Source organism: Cucumis melo, chromosome 11 (assembly GCF_025177605.1).
Source record: "Cucumis melo cultivar AY chromosome 11, USDA_Cmelo_AY_1.0, whole genome shotgun sequence".
In the NCBI taxonomy this organism is placed as follows: Eukaryota; Viridiplantae; Streptophyta; class Magnoliopsida; order Cucurbitales; family Cucurbitaceae; genus Cucumis; species Cucumis melo.
The window spans coordinates 25,061,571-25,068,690 of NC_066867.1; positions in this window are offsets into that span (position 1 = coordinate 25,061,571).

The window sequence follows — 7,120 nt, forward strand, 5'->3', positions numbered from 1 at the left end:
GCAAATAGAGCTCATAATAACCTCCATGCAAATTTGTCAATCAATGCTAAGTTGGAAGCACAAAAGAAAAATAAAAGCTTCCTAATATCTCAATCAATATTCATGCAGGTTCTTTAGATGACAAATAAGTCAAATGTGAGGTGGGGATTTCAAACTTTGAGAGAAAAAGAGCTATCGAATGATTTCAGAATCAAACAAGCAAAAATCAAAATATATTGTGATAACTAGAGCATAATATATCTAACTAAGAATCACCAGTTTCACAATATAATAAAACACATAGAAATTAGGCATCACTTTACTAGAGAAGAAATTGAGAAAACAAAAACCTATGTTGTCAAGATCCATACTTCTGGCAATACTTCGACATCCTAACCAAGTTGGTTAGACAAAAAGAAATCAAAACAAAATACCTATTTTTCTAATGTAACAATTAGGCTCATTGTTGAAGCATATCCTTTAAATTTTTACATGCAAAAGAAGTCATAAATGAAGTTGAGAGAGAGTTCATCTTGTAAAATTCTTCACACAGATTGAAAAGCAATAAAGAAGATAAACCTAGCAGAACCAATTAACCTTTGTGTTCTTTCTTCTTTCACTAACCTTTCTCTTCATTTTCTTCTACTTGTTGTTCTACCTTCAGAAATCTTCTATCCCTTCTCTTGTGTACAACTAAAATGAAAGAGGAAAACTTTTAAGAGACCTGAGATTTGCATCACTATAAGGTGGAGAGTAACTCAATTTGAGTCCTTTGCATTTCAAGATAGAGCACCTGTGTGGTAAATGGAAAATTGGCGTGGAAGAATCTCTTATACAAAAAGATTTCACGTTGGGTATGGACATTTGAGTTTTAGATCAAATAAGAAGAATGGTTGTTAATCAACCAAGAAACACTCAACAATGGCATGAAAACAAGCAACAAAACCTATTAAGAAAGCAAAAATTACCTTAGAGTATCCTAGAATTTTCACCGAGAATTAAAGAACCTACAAGATTACCACAAATGATTGAAAACAAAGAAGAAGACCTTTATATAGATTAAAATCCTTCTAAGAAAGAGGAATTAATTCGTAAATCCTCATCCCAACATTCCTCCAAGATTTCAGACCCTAACATTGCTTCACACCCATTCAACATTATAGAATCATGAATCAAGAAATTTTCAAAGATTCAAAAGAACAATCTGACTAAAAAAAAAAGCAATTTCATCAAATTTTAAGGTAAAAAAGACAGTTATTTCCATATCTAGTCTCCAAACTTTATATTTTTTAAGAACATTCCACAAGAATTGTATGCATTCTACTTGACCTAACCGGTTGAACTTTAAGAGCAAGGCAAGACAGTTGGTTTTGGTTAGGCCAAAAGCGAAGAATTTCCACACAAGTTTTGATACTGAAGGAGCCCAACGTATTCTACTTGACCTAACCAGCTGAAGTCCAAGGGCAAGGCAGACCTGGTTTTCGTTAGGCCAAAAGTGAGGAGTTCCCAACACAAGTTCGGATACTGAGAGAGCCAAACACATTTTACATGACCTAACAAGCTGAACTCTAAAGGTAAGGCAGGTCTGGTTTCGATTATGCCAAAAGTGAAGAGTTTCCCACAAAAGTTTTGATACTGAAGGAGCCCAACACATTCTACTTGACCTAACCGGCTGAAAACTAAGGGCAAGGCAGGTCTAGTTTCGATTAGGCCAAAAGCAAAGAGTTTCCCATACCAGTTCTGATATTGAAGAAGCTCAACGCATTCTACTTGACCTAACCGACTAAACTCTAAGGGCAAGGTAGGTCTGGTGTTGGTTATGCCAAAAGTGAAGAGTTCCTCACACTAGTTCTGATACTGAGAGAGCTAACACATTCTACTTGACCTAACCGGCTAAACTCTAGGGGCAAGGTAGGTCTGATTTTGGGTAGGACAAAACTGAAGAGTTCCCCACACAAGTTCTAATACTAAGAGAGCCCAACGCTACTTGACCTAATTTGTTAAACACAAAGAGCAAGACTGGTCTGGTTTCTGCTAGGCCAAAAGTGAAGAGTTCCCCACACAAGTTCTGATACTGAGGGAGCCCAACACATTCTACATAACTTAACCGGTTAAACTCTAAAAGATAGGCAGGTCTGGTTTTGGTTAGGACAAAAGGGATGAGTTCCCCACACAAGTTCTGATACTGAGGGAGCTCAACGCATTTTACTTGACCAAACTAGTTGAACTTTAAAGGAAAAGGTAGGTTTGGTTTTGGTTAGGCCAAAAGTGAAGGGTTCCCCACATAAGTTCTGATACTGAAAAAGCCCAACGCATTCTACTTGATCTAACCGGCTGAACTCTAAGGGCAAGACAGGTTTGGTTTTGGTTAGGCCAAAAGTGAAGAGTTTCCCACACAAGTTCTGATACTGAGGGAGCCAAACGCATTCTACTTGATCTAACTGGCTGAACTCTAAGGGCAAGGCAGGTATGATTTTGGTTAGGCTAAAAGTGAAGAGTTTTCCACACAAGTTCTAATACTGAAGGAGCCCAACGCATTCTAATTGACCTAACTCTCAAAACTCTAAGGGCTAGGCATGTCTAGTTTTAGTTAGGCCAAAAGTGAAGAGTTCTTCACATAAGTTCAGATACTGTTAGAGCTCAACACATTCTACTTGACCTAACTGGCTGAATACTAAGGGGAAGGAAGGTCTGGTTTTGGTTAGGCAAAAAGTGAAGAGTTCCCCATATAAGTTCTGATACTGAGGGAGCCCAACGCATTCTACTTGACCTAACCGACTGAACTCTAAGGGCAAGGCAGACAAGGTTTTGGTTAGGTCAAATGTGACGTGTTCCCCACACAAGTTCTTATACTTATAAAGCCCAGCATATTCTACTTGACCTAACCGGTTGAACTCTAAGGGCTAGGCAGGTCTGATTTTGGTTAGGCCAAAAGTGAAGAGTTCCCCACACAAGTTCTGATACTGAGGGAGCCAAACACATTCTACTTGACTTAACCGACTTAACTTAAAGGGCAAGGCAGGTCTGGTTTTGGTTAGGCCTAAAGTGAAGAGTTTCCCACACAAGTTTTGATACTGAGGGAGGCCAACGCATTCTACTTGACCTAATCAGCTGAACATTAGGGGCAAGGTAGGTCTGGTTTTGGTTAGGCCAAAAGTGAAGAGTTCCTCACACAAGTTTTGATACTAAGGGAGCCCACAAATTCAACTTGACCTAACCGGCTGAAGTCTAAGGGCAAGGAAGGCCTGGTTTTGGTTAGGGCAAAAGTGAAGAGTTCCTCACTCAGCGAGGGAGCCCAACACATTCTACTTGACCTAACTGGCTGAACTCTAAGGACAAGGCAGGTCTGTGCGTTGGTTATGCCAAAAGTGAAGAGTTCCACACACAAGCTCTGATACTGAGGGAGCCCAATGCATTATACTTGACCTAACCTGCTGAACTCTAAGGGCAAGGTAGGTCTGGTTTATGTTAGACCAAAAGTAAAAAGTTCCCCACACAAGTTCTGATATTAAGGGAGCTCAACGTATTCTACTTGACCTAACCGGCTGAACTCTAAGGGCAAGGTAGGTCTTGTTTTGGTTAGGCCAAAAGTGAAGAGTTCCCCACACAAGTTCTGATACTGAAGGAGCTCAACGCATTCTACTTGATCTAACTGACTGAACTCTAAGGGCTAGGCAATTCTAGTTTTGGTTAGGTTATGTTTTCAGCATATATTATTAAGTATGTGCAGTATTCACAATATTCAGAAAATGAATAGCATGTCTTCTACTCATTTTTAAGCTATCAAAGTATGCATTTTCAACATATTTAAAGTATTCAAATAACAAACACAATCACAAACCCGAGCTCCATGCTCAAGGGTTAGGGAGACATGCTTTTCTAAGCTAGAAAGCAAAGTAGACATGATATTTATTCTAAAATAGAGAATTTGAAAATTTTTAAAATTTTAATATTTTTTAGGTTCTTGCTACGGAAGGCTTGATCTTTCTTTTCTTAGTGGAAGAAGCATAACAAGATCCATAGGCGGTTTCAAGGGATAAGAAGGATGCAGCTACTATATCCGTCTATATAAGGTTAAAAATCGAGTCAAAGGGTTAAGAGTAGAAAGGGCGGGTAGAGTCATGGGTTGAAGAGGTGCTTAGCGAGCGAAGTAGGTTACTGTTTAAACTCTAACGAAGACTCTTTTTTAATGGTCCGAAGGACTCAAAAATCCATATTTATATTTCATTTCGGACCCTTTCGAAGCAGTCAGACTGATCATATCTAACAATAAAAGATAAAAGATGACTGATTTTGAATGATTTCTTGCTGCCAGCCATACCCAAAACCTTGAAAATTGTGCATTGTCGCTAATAAGCAAATGCAAATAAGTGGAATGAATAAGTCTTTCGCTTACTACAAGTCTACAATCAGTTCCATGAACAAGTCCTTCAGATGGACGAGTCAGAAAGTGAAGTCTATAGGCTTGAATCTAAACAGTAGGTTTGGAAAGAATTGAATTTGGATGCCATAGGCTTGAATCTAAATAGTAGGTTTCAAGTCCAACAAGGATTTAGTTCCATAAATCAATCCATAGGCTTGAATTTAAATAGTAGGTTTCAGTCATATTTATTTTTGTTAAGTTTTTCTATCTATATAAGAAAGAGCTTCTAAAACTAAAGAAGAAACTAAAGCAAGGGTCTCATTCCGAAGGGCAGTTCCGCTTGTCCCTGAACAAGTAGTTCTTGTAGTGGTTGCAATCTCGGATGTCTCATTTGTTATAAGCTATTTGAGAAATATGGATTATGAACTTTTAGGATGAACTACAGATTCGGTAGACAAGTAAATAATCAGTTCAGGGACCACCACACCAAAAGAGGTAAGAGGCAGAAAGGAAAGTCGACCACGGAGATCTCTTTCCTCACACCCACGGGACATGTCCAATCTTCTTTCTTCTTTGTATTGATTCCACCAGAAACCTGAACCCAGTTTGCCCTGAATCACGCAATTTTCCTGTTTGAGTGATTTAGTCGGCATGCAGAATGAACTCCATAATTGACAAGGGAAGAGCATCAATCACACCCAAACCCGCATTCAAAGCGTATCAATTTCTCCTTTTTTCAAGTGATTTCAAACATTCCTTCTTAACAAATCGGGTAATTCAAAGAAAAGAGGGCTTTTCCCTTGTCTCCGACCATTCATGCCACTAGTATCCTATTTATCTTGCACCTTAGCCCCCAACGTGTCTTTGACCACCCCACGTAGCGATTGCATCCTTTTCTCTTGTTGAAGAGGCTTCTTTTCGCTCTTAGTTATTAACCGAGAAATTCTATTATTGTATATGATTTTGCTATTGAAAAACTAAACTATCTAACATCTTTTTCTTCCCCAAAACTAAGCATGAAAGAGGAAGAACAAAGGCTACTGAAACTTTCGGTCACTCATAGGAGGTTTGGAACCCTGAGTACAATACTCCAGGTGTAGCAGGAAAATAAGCAGTACTCACCCACATGAGAATACCTTCCAGCAGAAAAGTCCAACTCAAATTGTGACATCATGCGGCTAGACGAATGCCGCATGTGTGCGTGTAAGGTAAGAACGCGGTTGGGCATTCTTATGCTTTATGCACGCGCACGTGCTGCCTGCACTCATGCCATGCAGCCAGTAGTGTCATGACATAATTTTTTGTTGTTTTGGTGTTTTTGGAAATTTTGAGCAAATTTTGGATATTTCCTATAGTCAACGATTAATTAAGACATAAATATGAAATTTTCAAGTTAAGAAGGATTTGAAGGAATTTCTGAGCCAATGGTTGGATCAAATTTGTGAGTGACAAGATAAACTTTTAAAATAATTTATAACAATGTTTTACTAGTGATATCTTAAAGCATGTTTTGAGAAATCTATTTGAACTTACTGATTTCTATGGAGATTTGCAAAGCATGTGTCGCCACATGCCAAAGACGACGTAGAGCAGCCAATGTCCTCAAAATGATCAGTTTTAAAATAAAATAGGAGTCGTCACCAATTCTTTTTACGGTGTGATTGGACACCGAAATAAAGTAAATTTTTTAAAATAAATCATAAAAAAATGGCATGCGAAAACTAGAGTTGATTTGGGGAGTTATTTGTATATGTGGAAAGTATTAGCACCCCACAATACCCGTTTAGAAAACTGGGGCTAAATTCAAATCTTGAATTAAAAATATTCTTTAATTAAAAAAAATGTCTTATTTTACCTTTCATTACTCCAATATTTGAAGCAATGATCTCATAAAATAACTGGAGAGCATTCCATCAATTAGGTTATATTGAAAAAAAATCTTCTCAGCTCAAGAAAGTGAGAAACTAGTACATTTTCTCAAAATCTGTCATAGGAATAACCTTCTAATAAATAGATATTTTAAAAACATTAATTAAGATCATTTTTTCTTGGGATCAAATCTTGGACTCCCAAAGAAGTGATCCCTCACCTCAAGAATTCTAAAAAATTGGACTCCCCAATTTTCCATATTCCATCGTAGGATTTTGTTCAAGAAAAACGGTAAAAGTTATTAGAAAAGATTGATTAAGAAACCTTATGAAACCATAGATTAACTTTTGAATGTTTGAAGAACATAAAAATTTATAACATTAAAATAAAAAAACTCTAAATGATTTTAAAAAAAAGATTTGTGAAAGATTTTAAAACTAGGAAAATTTTAAATTAGAAGGATTTTAAAACATTGAAAATTTTAAATGGAAAGAGTTGAAAATTTTAAATAGAAAACAAAATGAGACTTAATAAGAAATTTTAGATAAGTAGAAACAATAGTAGAGAAGCATCAAACACATTATGCAAACATAAAATAACATATTGAGATTTTAATAAAAACATATTGGAGACCGATCTCAAACTTCCAAAGAATCAATTTTCTCACTTCAAAAATTCTAAGAAATCGGACTCCCAAATTTACTAGGTTTCGTTGTCAAATGTCTTTTTTTAAAAAAAAAATTAAAATGTTAACAAACTTAAACAATTATTAGAAATAACATATTAAATTGACCACAAAAGAGGAAAAAATAAAAAATTAAATAACATATAAAAGACAAGAACATATTAAAGAAGTAATAATCAAGATGCGAAAATATTAAGGAAACAATAAATAATGATATAAAAAGA